Here is a 16986-nt window from a genome sequence, read left to right as displayed (position 1 = left end):
TGGAAGTTTTTTTTGACGGTGACCTAGGATTCGTAGTGTCACAAGGCTCCAAGTCTTAGGAACTCATGCTAATCACTTAGGCTTGTTGACAAATAGGGCATCAGAAGCACTGATATCTCTGATCACATGAGTAAGAGTATACATTAATACATGTAGATTAGATGGATAGGTAGATACAGAGAGAGCTATGTCACATTTTAGAAAACGTGCTTGCTTTGGTAGAGATGTGTTTTGGTAGAAAATATTTTTCCAGTAGGTGACAAAGCCTACAGGGGAGAGAATTCTTTTTCCAGAAGGCCATGATGGTGATTTTTAGTAGTAATAGTGGAGGCATAAAAATGAGAAGCTACAAGAACCTTCTTTTCAGTTTGCTGTAGAAGAGATAAATCACAAATCGCTAGGCCCTGAGGAGGTGAACCCCAGACTGTACAGACTAAGAGACAACATGGAAAATTCTATTGAAAGCCCTCTTTTCCCACTTAGATTCCTGATGGATGGAAGGAGTTGGGAACATCTTTATTTTACACTGATTTATCGATGCAACAAATATTCCTAGAGCAGTATTATTAAGAATTGTTGTAAGTGTTGAGAATTCAGAAGCAAGACAGAAATTTGCCTGTTAATGGAAATTTAGACAAAATATCCAGTTTTTCCCATGACAGATAGTGCTGTTTGAACATTTTGCACTTCCTCTGAGCCTATAGAGAAACTTGTGTTTCTCTATGATAGATTGTTAGAAATGGAATAGCTGGGTTACAGAGTTCGTACATCTTCAGCTTGACTATATATATCCCTAAATCCATCTGTAAAGTGGTTGTTCAGATTAAATTCCTGAAAAAAGATATGAGTTCCTGTTACTCCATATTATTGCCGATTCATCACATTGTCAGACACTGTAAGTTACGCATTAGTATTTCACTGTGGTCTTTTTTATTTCCTTGACTGCTGATGTGGTTGGGCATTTTTCATACATTTATTGGTCATTTGGATTTTCTTTTTTCAGATTCTCTCTGGAGGAATTTGTCCTACTTTGTTCACCCTTTCCTGTTTCCAGAAGGGTGAATACTTTCTCTGTCATGGAATATGCTATGCTAAGTCACTTCAGTTGTGTCCTACTCTGTGTGACCCCATAGACGGTAGCCTACCAGGCTCCACCGTCCCTGGGATTCTCCAGGCAAGAACACTGGAGTGGGTTGCCATTTCCTTCTCCAATGCATGAAAGTGAAAAGTGAAAGTGAAGTCGCTCAGTCGGGTCTGACTCTTAGCAACCCTATGGACTGTTGCCTACCAGGCTCCTGCATCCATGGGATTTTCCAGGCAAGAGTACTGGAGTGGGGTGCCAGAATAAGTTTCCATAAATATCTGGATGTGTTTCTGGACTGTCTGATCCCTTGTATATCTCTCTCTTCCTGTACCAACACTTCTCTGTCTTGATTAATATAGTTTAGGACTTGCCTGGTGGGCCAGTGGTTAAGAATCCACCTGCCAATGCAAGGGACAAGGGTTCGATCCCTGGTTCGGGAAGATTCCACATGCTTTGGGGCAACTAAACCCAAGTGACACAACTACCGATTCGGCACGCTGGAGCCCATGCTCTGCAACAAGAGGAGGCGCTGCAGTGAGGAGCCCGTGCACCACAGCTAGAGAGTGACCCATCTGCTACTAGAGAAAACCCACGCACAGCAATGAAGACCCATGGCAACCAAGAAGAAATAAGTATGCTTTTAAAAAGCAATATTAAGTCATCCTAAATCACTTTGGTCTATCCTTAGAACACAAGTATGAATTAACATTGTAAAATTTGTTAATATATTTTACATCAGCAAATGCAATGAGAAAAGCCATATGTATTAGTCTGTGAGGGTTGCCGTTATGGAATACCACAGACTGGGTGGCTTAAACAGTGGTACTTAATATTCTCACAGTTCTGAAGGCCAGAAGTCCAAGACCAGAGTGGGAGCAGCTGTGGTGTGTCCTGAGAGCCCTCTCCTTGGCTTGCAGTTGCCCCATTCTTGCTGCTTCTTCAAGATAATTGCTCAGTGCCTGTGCACCTCTGGTGTCTCTCTGTGGGTCCTAAGCTCCTCCTCTTACAAAGTTTACCAGTCAGAGTAAAGTAGGGCCCATCCGAATGGAAGCATCACTGGCCATCCTTCCTGGCAGCTCTTGTCAGTGTCAGCCTCCTCTGCTCAGCCCTGTCCTGGATGGTGGAGCTTTTGCATGGTTTTTACATGTGAATGGAACAAAAGAAGGACTTCAGCCCCACTCAGGCTGGCCTATCTCCCCTGGAGTGCCCCTTCTCATCCTTCCCTCCCATCCACAGCCCGGCTCCAACCTCATCCCTTTCAGGTGACCCTGGACCACAGCAATCTCGGCACCCTCTCCTAAATGCCTTGAAAGTTTCTTGTCTGCATTATTCCTTTACTTTCCACCATATATGTTTCCTGATGTCACGTCTTCTTCTTTTTTTTTTTTTTTTAAACTCAGGACTTTATTATCCCAAGTACAAAGGGCAGGTCTTCACAAAACAAGCGGGAAAGTTCTGATGGCAGGGAGGGGGGCCTCTACTTGCAAGCAATGTGTGGGTTTTGTGAGACTATGGTGACCGAGTACTTGCACAGGAGCATCTTTGAGATGCAGTGGTCCTTGTTGACTGGCTTGGACTTCTTGCCCTTGCCACTCTTGGGGACCTGGGTCCACATCTCCTGCAAATTCTCTCACATGTGTTGAACGCTCTCACCCAGCCCAGGAGCATTCTGTTGTTCTGGAGGTTGATGAGCCCTTGGGTGTTGTTTTTGACCGACTGCGTGAGCACAGAGAGTGGCCCCAAGTTCAACTCCTCCTCCTCCCACTCCTGCAGCTCCTCCAGGGTCACCTGCCTCCCAGGCTTGTTGAGAAGGCTCACGGTGGTGGCCATGCCCTCTAGTCACTACCATCCGCAATGCTTTGACCTTTCGAAGAGAGAGCAAGGGAGAGCCCACGTGTTCTATTGTTAATTTAGCTGCTTGTAATGATAGGTTTTCTGTGTTCATTATGTAGTAGGTCTTCTCAGAGTAGAGATCAGATTCTTACATGGTCCACAGTAAGTGTTCATAGTAGTTATTCAATCAGTACTGCTTGAACGTATGTATGAAGGCATTCATAAATGAACCAATGGGTGAATGAAATATAAGGAGACCGTACACACCCTAGCTTTGGGGGTGCTTCTTGGCAATGGCTTGGTACTCAAGGCTGGAAAAAGTGCCAGGACTCCTCGGAGCCCTGAGCACATGTAATTACTACCCTGTGGATGAGGTTTCTGCCTAGCATCCATCTAGGGCTTGCTTTGCTAAGGAATTCATCGTGTCATTAACTCTGCCTCCCTCCCAAGGGTAAATGGGATCCCTGACACCGGGGTCCTCATGACCCTCAGCTTAGTGAGTGAGCAGAGCTCCATGTTTACTCAAATCCTGTCTCCGAGCAGCCAGTAGTGAGGCGCTGATTAACAGCTCTTACTGTACATGGCAGCGGCCCTCAATCACTTCCACATGCCCTGACTTCATGTTCTATTGTTTCAGCCGCTAATTTTCAAAATCCCCTAGACAAGATCTCTGCTCCGAAACATGTGTTTTGGAGCTGTTCCTTTCTGCTGTGCGCGGCTACAAAACTTACATGTGGTTTAATTCAACAGCAGGGCGGAAAGGGAGACGTGTGCATAATTTTTCTCCCTCCTCTCCTCCTCTGAGTCCCGTTTCTGCCAAAGCCTTTGGCCAGGATCCAGAAATGGCACATTCAATAATACCCAATGTGTTTGGGTAATATTTCATAATTACATCGTTGTTGGGAAAATTGTTGCCTTGAGAGTAATTCCTATGCACAAACAGAAAGTCGGAGGCCCACGTGTCCCTTCGCGCTCCCCCCCCTGCTAGCAGGGAGAGGGAGGCGAGGAGGCAGAAGAGAAGAAAGAAGGGAGAAGAGGAAGGAGAGAGGAATATGAAATTTGTCTGTTTGGCTCTCATAAGGGGACGCATTAGAGAAGATTTATAACATGGTGAAGGATGAATATTAACAGCTTTTAGGAATCCCGCCAATTCTATGCTTGGAACTGATTTTCTTCAGAAGGTAAATAAAAAAACCCCACATCTAGGTTTCCAGAAGATGGAGGGGTAGATGATGCTGTTGACTGGAAACTTAGGAGATGGCCCGTGTTCTGCCCACACTGCATTCATGAGCAAGCCCCAGTGATGGCTGGTCAAACATGGCGCCTTCAGGTAGCCACTCTTTCCAGGCTCACCATCTGCCTGGAAGCTGGTTTCTGAGGTTCCAAGGAAGCGAATGCACAGTTAGGAGGCCCAGAGGAAAGGCTCTGGGATGTGGAGGGAAGGAGGGCTGGTAGAATGCCAGGTTAACCTGGGGAGTCTGGTTAAATGGCGATTTCTCAGCTGTGACCTCCAGGGTCTGTCTCAAGAGCAGCTTCTCCCCAGGTTGTGTAGAAAACACTGGGGAGTGTTCAATCAGCATACAGTTTCCATGTCTTCCCATCAGGAGCTTCTCTGCACGCCTGTAACTGATGTTTTTGGAAAAGTCTTGTGCAGACCTTCCCTCTAAGTGCCTTTCATTTTAGATCTAAACTCTTGGTATGAGATGCCAGCTCAGTCCCTGCAAAGATGCCATCACCCCGAAGAAGAGACCCCTGCCCAGGGCAGCCACCTAGACGAATGCTCTCCAGGGACCACTGCAGAGCCTGGCAATGAAGAGGCGACCACAGTCCATGGCGTTTGGCCTCAGAGGTCGCTGATGGGTTATTCTCGAGTGCTGACTTGAATTGGTGACAGTAGCCAATGTGCTTGTCTTCCTGACATTTCCAAGCAATTTGGGATGGATCATTCATGCAGTTTTAGCCAAGAGGAGGTTTTGGTTATGGCCCAAGATGTCATTGATTAAGAACAAAACAAGTAAAGATCACATTGAAAGCACTATACCCGAATGACCATCATCAGTGGCCAATCTTCTAAAACAAAGCAAAGTCAAACCTCCAAACAAAGTAAGCCACCATCTACGAGGCAGCATCTCCTGGTGCCCTCTGAGGATCTCTGCTTCCCACAACACCTCTATCCAATTGGATGGTAAATTCCAAGAAGGCAGGTGTCCTGGCCAGTCTTGCTCTTTATTAAATTCCTAGTAGCTAGTACTGGAATGGAGAAGGCAATGGCACCCCACTCCAGTACTCTTGCCTGGAAAATCCCACGGACAGAGGAGCCTGGTGGGCTGCAGTCCATGGGGTCGCTGAGGGTCGGACACGACTGAGCAACTTCACTTTCATGCATTGGAGAAGGAAATGGCAACCCGCTCCAGTGTTCTTGCCTGGAGAATCCCAGGGACAGGGGAGCCTGGTGGGCTGCCGTCTATGGGGTCGCACAGAGTCGGACACAACTGAAGCGACTTAGCAGCAGCAGTACTGGAATATAGTAGTCCCTTAAAAAATTCCTGATGAACAAGTTTGCACATTAAAAATAATTAATTAGAAAAGAAACCAGTGGACCTAGAGACTGTCATACTGAGCGAAGTAAGTCTGACAGAGAAAGAGAAATATCATGATATCTCTTATATGTGCAATCTGAAAAGAAATGATACAAATGATCTTATATTTACAGAACAGAAACAGAACTCATAGAGAATGAACTTATGGTTGCCAGGGGGAAGAATGTGAGGAAGGGATAGTTAGGGAGTTTGGGGTGGACATGCACACATTGCTATATTTAAAATGGATAATCAACAAGGACCTACTGTATAGTACAGGGAACTCTGCTCAGCATTATGTGGCAGCCTGGATGGGTGGGGAGTTTGGAGGGAAAATGGACACATATATACGTATGGCTGAGTCCCTTTGCTGTCCACCTGAAAGTGTGACCACACTGTTAATTTGCTACACTCCAATATAAAATAAAAAGTTTTTTTTTGTTTGTTTAAAAAAAGAAAAGAAACCAAGCAAGCAAACAAAACCAACACAACCAGGGACTAAGATCTGAAGGGGAATTTTCAACTTCATTTAAAGAACAGTATGGAGCCAGGCTGGGCTTCCCTGGTGGCTCTGATGGTAAAGAATCCACCTGCAATGGGATTCAGTCCCAGAGTCAGGAAGATCCCCTGGAGAAGGAAATAGCAATCCACTCCAGTATTCTTGCCTGGGAAATCCCATGGACAGAGGAGCCAGAGGGCTACAGGCCACTGGGTCTCAGAGTTGGACATGACTGAGCAACATAGGAGCTGGGTTAAGTACCATTCTGCTCTGCTTGTGTGTAACTTGCCCTCCAATCTATGTGTGGGTGGGACGGTCTGTTTTCCCCTCCAACCTGAGAATATTTCTAAACGTTAATATCATTAACCTTCACGAACCTTAGCTGTTTCAGATGATTCCTGAAGCAACAGATAAATAATTCTCATCACTCAGCCCCAACCTGTGGTACATCATGGAAGAATTGATGCAGACTTATTTTCATAAAGTTTTACACTTAGGGAGGGTAAGTAATTCTTCTCTTGGGCCAGAGCCATGGACCAAATGATTTGGCCGCCATTTTCTGAATTCTCGATGTTTCTGAGGGTGAGGAGCTTGGGCCTCCTTTGGGGAGGATGGAGCCACCTACCCCACTTCAGGCCTGGAGCTTCCCTAATAGGAACCAGATGGTGGGTTTGGATTGATCCAATTTACAAAGCATACAGCTGGGGCTTTCAGCAACCCCTTCTTGCATCTAACCAAATTCACGAAAACTTGCTTGCGGTCTGAGGCCTTGCCTCATCCGAAGCCTCGGTGAAGTGCGTGTCCTCTCCCCAGTCTGTGTTGCCGCCCCCCACCACGACAGACTGAGAATCCAACAGGCTTGGGTCGGGAGCAGAGCATTTAGAGCAAGTCACACAACAGGCTTCTGAGTTGGGTACCAAGCCAAACACGACCTGATTTACAGGAACTTGGGTCCCCCTCCCCCTCGTAGAGCACGCCCACTCCCTGTAATTGACCTGGCTGGAATTCTTGCCACAGAGATTACAAAACTGGGAGCAATTAGCTGGAGATATTCATAGGTTCTGTCATGTACAGTATTTGTAACAAAGCCTTCGATTGAATTCCAAATGGAGAATTTTTATTCCTGGAGCCAAAGAGGACTTTGTTCTAGGGTTTACATCATGAAACTATTTTTAGAGTCCAAGTCTGCTCTGGCTGGGGGAACCAATGTTCCCTGTCCTTTCCCGGATCCTTGGTGCCAACACCCTTCGGTATCAATTCTTTTCATTCCCCAGAGCTGGGCATGGGGCTGGACATGACTAGGGAAGGAGGAAGGCTTCAAGGGGGTCAGCCTGGGGTGGGCGGCTGTCTCTAGGGGACTCCAGAGGGATGGGGACCAGGATCATCTCAAGACCCAGCCTAAACGGACAAATTGTTGAAAGCTCCTGGAAACCATGGTTGAGAGTTTAAAAGCCTGAAGATGGCCGTCTATCCTCTCCTGTCAAGACAGAGCAGGAAACATCAGTTTTGTATCAAGAAAAGTTCTTATCATTTCCCAGCATCCTAGAGACCTCTACACTCTCTGTGCAGGGTCTGTTATAGGAGCAAAGATCTGAGTACAAGAGGTTGTTGTTCAGTCACTCAGTCACGTCCAGCTCTTTGCAATCCCATGGACCGAGGCATGCCAGGCTTCCCTGTCGTTCACTATCTCCTAGTTTGCTCAAACTCATGTCCGCAGGCCCTCAAACCTAACAGAACTCCTGTTCCTTCTATTTATGTGTATGTACTTCTTCATACTTTTCACAGCGGTTTTATCCATCTCTCTTAATGTGATGTCTAACTACTGTAAGTGGAACTTGGGATTCTAACGGTTAGAGCAGGCAGACAGCTAGGTATGAGCAGAGAAATGGAAGCAGGGGCCACGGGGCAGGAAACCATGCATGTTATACACGGCAGGAATCCATAGGCAGACAATGTCAGCAGGGACCTTCAGACTGACAGGAAGCCACACCTTTTGGTTGATAAAGGTTCCAGGGGTGGACGGAGAAAGGTTGGGAAAGGCGGGGGTCTCCTGAGTCTGAATGTAACCTGCTGCTCAGTGTGTTCTCATTATAAGATTAGCCTTACAGATAAGGAGGGCCCATGATGCACTTTGACACATCTGATCTAAGCTAAATAGGGATAAACCTGCTCCTCCCCTCAGGAAAATGCAGCTGGGATGAAAATCAGGGAAGTTGACCCCCAGACTCCTTCCCCAGTGAATATTCCGCCCTTTCCTTTGTACATTCCTCATAAGGCGCTTGCCAAAGGGTCCCAGGGCAGCAGCTCTTCACCTGTCCGCCTGTTCTTCCTCAGAGCAAGCTGTGCTGTGCTTAGTTGCTCAGTCGTGTCCGACTCTTTGCAACCCCGTGGACTGTAGCCCGCCAGGCCCCTCTGTTGATGGGGATTCTCCAGGCAAGAATACTAGAGTGGGTTGCCATGCCCTCCTCCAGGGGATCTTCCCAACCCAGGGATGGAACCCAGGTCTCCCGCACTGCAGGCAGATTCTTTACTGTCTGAGCCACCAGGGAAGTCCTTGCTTAAATACATGTTCACTGTATTTTCTTAGGGCTTCCCCTGGTGGCTCAGATGGTAAAGAATCTGCCTGCGATGTAGGAGACCTGGGTTCCATCCCTGAGATCCCCTGGAGAAGGGAATGGCAACCCACTCCAGTATTCTTGCCTGGAGAATTCCATGGACAGAGGAGTGTGGCAGGCTACAGTCCATGGGGTTGTGAAGAAATGGACACAACTGAGCAACTAACACTTTACTTTCTTAACCTCTCTGCTAGTCTCCGCATTCTTTCTCAACCAAGAAAGAACCTTAAATTCACCGGCAGCATAATGATGGGGGAACGGAGGACCAGACAGGAGAAGTCATCTTCAAAGATCATTTAATGGGATAGCAGCTCAAGTTTCTCAACTCCTATTTCAGAGGTCTTTCCAGTAAACTGTGTAAGTCTGTTCAGCTGGGGAAGAGGTTTCTAGGAAGAGACTGTCCAGAGGGGAGAAATGTTCCTGCCTGAACCTCCTCGGAGCTGGCTGAGCTGGGTCACATCCTTCAAACATGCTGGCTGTCTTCCTTGCTGGCAGACTCTGGGGGCTTGTTTCCTGGGGTGAGAAGCTCTTCCCACTTCTCTCTTCCTCGTGGGACCCCTGTGCTAAGTGTAAGCTTCATGGAGCACTGGGTTGTGACTAGTTAAGCGAGCCCTGACACCCAGGGGTGTGCAGACTCAGGTCCAGGGCTGACCCCAGACCATGCAGAGCTAAAGGCACCTCCTCCAGAGAAACGTAGCTCCGGAGCTGGGCATCGCACTTGGGAAGGATCCCTGACAGCAGCCCGCCACCCCTGTTCCCTGGGTCAGGGCAGATGACCTTAACCATAACAGAAAGAGATCAAAGTGGATGCCAGGCTTCCCCCCATCAGGCAGGGAGTCGGGGAAATCACCTCTGGGGGTGATGGGGGGAGGGGCCTCCTTCCCTCCATACAGTGCTGGCCATACCACCTGACTCAGGAATCCATCCCCTCTTGTTTTCCAGGCTGTGGGGGCCTTTGGAAGGAATGAGCAGGATTTTCCACCTCCCCTCAGGGGCAGCGGGGCTCTGTGTTCAAGGGAGCTGGACTTCCCTCACCCCAAGGGAGGAGCAAGTACAGGCTTGCACAGGGGAGGAGCTGGCCAATCCCACTGGGGGTTTTTCAGGTTGAAGATGCCCAGAGCGGAAGGATGGAGAGGTCCTGGCCCCCTGGGGGTGGGGACCTGTGCTCTGTGGGCACCCAGTGATAGGAGGTCCGGGACCCGGGATGGAATGCGTGTGAAGTCTGGGGGTGAACAGGAAGTGCCACGTCTGTTAGAGCTTTGAAGGGTTCTCGAGACTCCCTGATAGGCTTGGAAGGACGGGGCGGGAGAAGCAGAGCCTGGGTCTCAGAAGGGACTGGGCAGGCTTGGACCTCAAGCATCAATTCGGGGAAGACAGTGCTGAGGCAGGAGATCCTTCCTCACTTTCGGGATGCTGTGAACGCCGGAATTTTTTTTTTTTAATGGTCTGAAAAGAATCGAAACTGACTTAAAAGGTTGAGGGAGGTTGCAGATCGCTTAGAGAAATAAAGCGATGGGCTGTTTCTTGAGCCCATGATTTGTGGAGTAAATTTATACTGGGTACTAGCCCCAAGAGAAGCGTGCGTTCACCTCCCAGTCAGCCCACAGCTCCTCTGGGTTACCATCACCAGGACACACACCAAGGCCAGCCTCTTGCCTCTATGTGCCCTTTTCCCAACATTTGGGGCTTCCCTGGAGGCTCAGATGGTAAAGAATCTGCCTGCAATGCGGGAGACCTGGGTTCGGTCCCTGGGTCAGGAAGATCTCCTGGAGAAGGGAATGGCAACCCACTCCAGTATTCCTGCCTGGGAAATCCCTTGGACAGAGGAATCTGGAGGGCTACAGTCCATGAGGTCACAAGTCAAACATGACTGAGCGACTAATACTTTCCCAACAAAACACAGGCAGATGATCTTTTTGGAAAGTATTTTTTTTTTTTTTTTTTTGCAAAGCAGTCACATTTTTTTTTCATTAAAATTTTTTATACAATTTTAAAAGGTTACACTCATTTACAATTATTACGAAGTATTGGTTGTATTCCCTGTGTTGTACAATACATCTTTTAGCCCCCAGTGGTCTCTACCTTCCCCTCATCAACTCCTATATTCCCTTTTCCCCCTTCCCACTGGTCTGTTCTCTTCTGAGTCTGTATCTTTTTTTGTTATATTCACTAGTTCGTCACTTTTCAGATTCCACATGTAAGTAACATCGTGCAGTTATTTGTCTTTCTCTGATTCATTTCACTAGCACAATACCCTCCAAGTCCATCCATGTCGCTGCAAATGACAGCATTTTGTTCTTTTTATGGCTGAGTAGTATTCCACTGGAGAAGGAAATGGCAACCCACTACAGTGTTCTTGCCTGGAGAATCCCAGGGACGGGGAAGCCTGGTGGGCTGCCATCTATGGGGTCGCACAGAGTCGGGCACCACTGAAGCGACTTAGCAGCAGCAGTATTCCATTGTATATACATAGACCTCATCTTCTTTATCCATTCATCTGTACGTAGACATTTAGGTTGCTTCCATATCTTGGCAACTGTAAATATTGCAAAGCAGACACATTTTTAAAAGTTTTCATCTGATTTCATTCACAAAATATTCGTGGGACTGTAGAAAAGCTCACGGACAGATTTGCTTCTATTTCTTGAGGTCTGTCTTGACTTCTGGGAAATCAACTGGTTCCTCTGTTCACCCAAGACCTGGAGATTATGTCCTGGGCTTCTTGAGTTTGAGATGCTCCAGAATAGTGAGAAAAGGTAGGGAAAAAAGTGGAGAATGCGACTTGCATCTCTAAAAGTGCGAGCGGGCAGGGGCTGGTAAGCCAGCCCTTCTGAGAACAATGCCTATAAATGTTCTGTCTTGCCTCCGAGTCTTTTTGTGCCAACTTTCTGGGCTCCCATGTAACCTTGAGCCTCAACTGATGGGCAGGGACTCTGCTTCTGCTTTTTCCTGAGTAGCAGAGGAGGTTACACTGTGACCTTTATTCTCAGACCTTAACACCGTCTCTGATAGAAAATGTGGTCAGGGACTTTCCTGGTGGTCCAGGGGTTAAGACCTCATGCTTTAAATGCAGGGGGCCTGGGTTCAATCCCTGGTTGGGGAGCTAAGATCCCACATGCTGTACAGTGTGGCCAAATAAATTACGAAAAAAAAGAAAACGTGGTCAAAAAGAAGACACTATTCTTTCCCTGAGGTGAAGGAAGGCTGCCACAAATCCAAAGTATTACTACCCCAGACCCTCTTTCTCCTGCTAAACCTGGAATTGATTCCGAGGATGCTTTTCAACATGCAATAGAAGTATTTCCAGTTCTAAGTTCTGATGTGAACTGTTTCAAATAGCTGTCCTTATTCTGAATGAAACTCAAACCAGGGTAACATTGGGCTCAGTTCAACCATCCCTATCTTTCGTTTTGAGTCTCTGACACAGAGAAATGGAAGACCCTCTTTGGACTCTCTATTCTGTGGTTGCATCAATCTCCCCATTACTCACTTACCTGAAAAACACAAAGGGTGTGGAGCAGACTCTGGAGCAGAGCAACGAATGCCCACCTCTATCTCTGCAAAGCCTCCCTCGGGGGCTAGCTCTGCGCAGTCCCCTCTTCATCAAAAGGCAGCATTCCTGAGCTGCTCACATGGGCTTGTGGGTCCTGGCCAGCTCTGCCCCCCTAGGGCTGGCTGTCTTTGTCATCCACACTTTGGGAATTAATGTCTGGAACTCTTCCATCTCGCTCCTCCATCTGTTGACCAGAGCCTGGATGATGGAGGCTCGCTTCTCTCCCCTGTACCACGCAGGGCACTCTGAGGATCCATCAGCTCAGAGTTCTCTCCTTCTAGGGCCCCCGAGCCAGCTGGCTGCACCTCCTTCCTTGGCTGCCATTGCTTGCGGGCTCTTGGGGTCTGCTGGCCATGACCTTCAGAGCCTGAGTTCCAGCCAAACCTCTGTTCTTTTTCAGTTTTCTCCTTGGCTCTTTCCTGTTTCCCTGAGCACTGCCCACTTTATTCTCTGGCCCTTCCATCCAGGCAAGGTTCCTATTCTTTTCCAGACAAAGAGAGTCATCATGAGCAACAGGATCCTGGAATAAAGTAAAGGGAAAGTGGCTTGAGTCCAGGAAAGCCCAGAAGCTTCAGAAGTGCTGTCAAGAGCATTGTTACCACTGGGCTGGCTGTGTTGGTTGGACAATGAGGTCGGACAATGCTAAACAGTGCGTGGGGCTCAAAGATTAGCAGAAAGAAACCACAGCAAGAAACTGGGAAAGATCTGGCCATGGTCACTTGCAGATGACGTATTAAAGTGTTGAAATCTCCCTCTAGACCAGGGATCTCCAACGCCTGGGCCACAAACTGGTCCTAGTTTGCAGTCTGTTAGGAACTGGGCTGCACAGCAGGAGGTGAGCGGTGGGCAAGCAAGTGAAGATTCATCTGTATTTACAGCCACTCCCCATGGCTCACAGGACTGCCTGAGCTCTGCCTTCTGTCTGAAGAGCTGCAGCATTAGATTGCAGAGGAGTGCAAACCCTGCTGTGCACTGCACAGGTGAGGGATCCAGAGTTCATGCTTTTTATGAGAATCATCCCCAAACCATCCTCCCCCCAAGTCTGATCTATGGAAAAATTTCACCTTCCACCAAACAGGTCCCTGGTGCCAAAAAGGTTGGAGTCTGTGCTCTAGACTAAAGAAGCAATGGGGAATAATCCACAGAAAATCAAGCCTCTGTGAATACTGACTCGCCTTAATCTCTCAGCTTTTGAAAGGTGGGGTAAGGGATATAGGGAACTCTTGCCCTGGCTTTAATTCTTTCTCCTGGGCTGAGCAGGTGAAAGGCTCCTGTTCTGGGAGCCTGGGAGAAATAAAAGGAAGAGGATGTTGGGCATAGCCAGATACATGCCTCAGTTATTAGGAAAGGATTCCCAAAGGGGGAAAAAAAATCCAAAAATAACCTAAGAGATTCCATGACATGTGAAAAGCCAACCAATAATTGGGAATAATAGCAATGAAGAGAACAAGAACAGTCATCAAAGAAACAGCATAACCACCATGAAGCTTGCTAATTAGCTCAGATTTTACAAGCGGTCATGCAAAAGATGGAAGAAAAAAGCACACGAGCTGGCCAATCCATATGAAATATGTCAGGGAGATTCAAGATCACAGTGAGCCGTGGATTGTAAAGTGTGCCAAACAACAAGACGGACTATTTGGAGTAAAGACATGACAATGAGATGAAGCCAATAATTGGGAAAGATTGTGTAATGGCTGAAGAACACAGCCTCTAGTTGGAGGACCCAAAAGAACTTTCAAGATCCACTTGTCTCTGGTAGAAGCTCTCTTCTCACACTTATGTTTAACTTATTGACATACAGAGCCCCATGCCCACTATTTCCCCCACTCTTAGCTTGTAATTATGATCCATTTACATACTGAATTTCCCAACCTTCTTTGCAGTGTAGGGGCCTTGCAGCTTGTCATGGGCCAGAGGGATATGAGCAGAATGAGATGTGAAGTCTTTAAGTGTCATCTCCTTAAAGAGCAAAGCCTGACTCTTCTGTCTCTCATTTCTGTCGCTGTAAATCCAGAGGTGGAAGCATGTGTGACCACAGGAGAGGGGACCCACTAGGTGGGCTCCCTGACCTTTCGATTAGAGCTGATTTACTACCCTGAATTGTGGTTTTCCTAGTAGCTCAGACAGTCAAGCATCTGCCTGTAGTGGAGGAGACCCAGGTTCGATCCCTGGGTTGGGAAGATCCCCTGGAGAAGGAAATGGCAACCCTCTTCAGTATTCTTGCCTGGAGAATTTCATGGACAGAGGAGCCTGGTGGGCTATAGTCCATGGGGTCTCAAAGAGTTGGACATGACTGAGCAACTAACATACACTCACACACACACACACACACATACACATACACACACATACACACTACTCTGAACTACATAAGTTTAGATTTTATGAGAAAGAGACATAGACTTTAACTTATATAAGTCATTGTATCTGGGAGTGCTTTGTTACACCACTTAGCCTAATAAGCCTAAATGAACACAGAATCGAATCATCTCATTGTGTGGAAGAGGCAAAGAGACTGTGAGAGTTCAAGTGCTGACACACAGCCATCACAGTCCCTGTGGGGCTGGTGCTTTGTGGGGAAGTAAGAGTGAGTGGCGTGGGGAGATGGGATAAGTAAATTGTTTCTGAGTGTGACAGCCAAATTTTGTGCAAAACATCTAACATATGCTAAGATTTCAAGTCAAGAGACTTGGAGAACCAGAACTCTGGATTTTCAAGTACTTGCAAGTTGAGCTCCTTGATTTTGCTCTCTGACTCTTTGTCCCAATACACACACACACACCCCACATTCCACAAACACATACCACACACACATCACATCACACACGCACACTATCTCTGTCATATCTAATTCATCTGTAGATCCATGAGAATATGATTATTGTGTGAAGTCCATGAGTTTTGGAGCTGTTTGTGATGCAGCATTTTTGGGGCAATAGACAACTTTGACAATTGCATAAATAATGAAAGAGTTCTAATTGTGATTCTAGTCATTAGGGAGAGATATAAGTTTATACAAGAGAACAACTTGACCTCATCTGGACAAGCCAGAAAGGTTTTTCTGAAGAAGGAATATATAAGTTGAGACCAAAAGCTCGAGTTGAAACTGACCAGATGAAGTGATTTTGGACTGAAAGAAAGGACATTCAGACAGAGGGAACAACAGGTGTGAGGTCCTGAGGCTGGAGATGTTCAGCGTCTTTGGAGAATGGAATGAAGGTGTAGTGCCTAAACTTAGGGGTGGAGGGAAGAAGCAGCTGTGACGAAGACGAAGACGTGGCAGGCACTCAACCATGAGGTGCGTGGGAACCAGATAATGCATTTTCTTCTTCTTCTTCTTCTTCTTCTTTTGCTTTGTTTATTAGACCTTGGGACTTTGTAAGGAGCTTTAAAATAGAGAATGACGTAATCAGATTTGCATTGCCGCAACAATTCTCAACCTGGTGTCAAGAATGGATGCAAGAGAACGAGTGCAAAGAGCTGACTCCTTGGAAAAGACCCTGATGCTGGGAAAGATTGAAGGAGGGAAGAGAAGGGGTTGGCAGAGGCTGAGATGGTTGGGTGGCATCACTGACTCGATGGATGTGAGTTTGAGTAAATTCCAGGAGTTGGTGATGGACAGGGAGGCCTGGCACGCTGCAGTCCATGGGTTTGCAAAGAGTTGGACATGACTGAATGACCGAACTGAACTGAACTGAGAGAATGAGTGGTGTTGGGAGATGAGATAAGAGGCTGTCTTATCATTCCTGGTAAGGGGTTTTCCTGGTGGCTCAGAGGGTAAAGCATCTGCCAGCAATGTGGGAGACCCGGTTCAATTCCTGGGTTGGGAAGATCCCCTGGAGAAGGAAATGGCAACCCACTCCAGTACCCTTGCCAGGAAAATCTCATGGATGGAGAAGCCTGGTAGGCTACAGTCCATGGGGTGGCACAGAGTCAGACACGACTGAGTGACTTTACTTTCACTTTATCATCCCAGGCAGGGATAATGATGACTTAGCTAGTGGTCTATATCTGGAGACAAGGAAGGTTGTTTAGGAGACAGGGATGATGGGATTTGGTCATTGATGAAACAAAGGCTGGGAAAGAGGCAGCGTCAAAAACGTTTTCCAGGCTTCTGGCACGAATCCTTGCATAACTGGTGCATGCCATCATTGGTATGGAGAAAACCAGAGGAAGGGCATATCTAGAGGAAAGCCATGAGTTCTCTTTTTATGGTCTTGCGCAAGTGATAGCCTGTGAGTTTCAGGTTTTTATCTGTAAACTGGGAATGATAATTCTAGGCTTGTTGAGAAGATCAAATGAGATCACACATGCAGAAGAGCTGTGTGAGTCTGAACGCACAGTTCAAAGTAGGATCTTGCTACTGTCACAGAGACAGAAGGGATAGAGGGGAGAAACAGAAGGTTGATAAGCTGAAGGGGTAAAAGGACAAGTTGACCTTGAGCCAAATCCCTCTAGTCTTTTTGGGAAAAACCAGTGAGGGAGGCAGAGCCTCCCTTGAGACCTCATCTGAGATGTTCTTTTCTAAGCCCTGGGAGGCCCTGCTCTTTGTAACTGGTTCAGGCTGAAAGCAGAAAGCAGTTTCCACTCCTGACCACCACATTCAGGACACACTGTCTCCAGTAAGTCTTCTGTGCACCAAAATCCTTGAGGTTAGACCCTGCTGGTGCAAATCTGGAGTTGGGGTGGGCGTGATGAAAACCTGCTGCTGTGGCCTAGACAGCTCTGACCTGCTTAACATGTAACAATCTAGGCTGTTTGCTGTGCTCCCGAAACCATGGTTTCTTGGGAAGCCATCAATGACGCTTTTTATTGAAAAC

The 16986-nt window shown here is 47.2% G+C and overlaps 1 pseudogene; it reads right to left on the bottom strand.

Moving 5' to 3' along the window:
- Positions 1–2368: 2368 nt before the first annotated feature.
- Positions 2369–2914, bottom strand: LOC139180166 (small nuclear ribonucleoprotein Sm D2 pseudogene; annotated as a pseudogene).
- Positions 2915–16986: the final 14072 nt, after the last annotated feature.

Source organism: Bos indicus, chromosome 27 (assembly GCF_029378745.1).
Source record: "Bos indicus isolate NIAB-ARS_2022 breed Sahiwal x Tharparkar chromosome 27, NIAB-ARS_B.indTharparkar_mat_pri_1.0, whole genome shotgun sequence".
Classification (NCBI taxonomy): Eukaryota; Metazoa; Chordata; class Mammalia; order Artiodactyla; family Bovidae; genus Bos; species Bos indicus.
The sequence above is the reverse complement of the archived record's forward strand: the minus strand, read 5'-3'. Positions and strand labels throughout refer to the sequence as shown.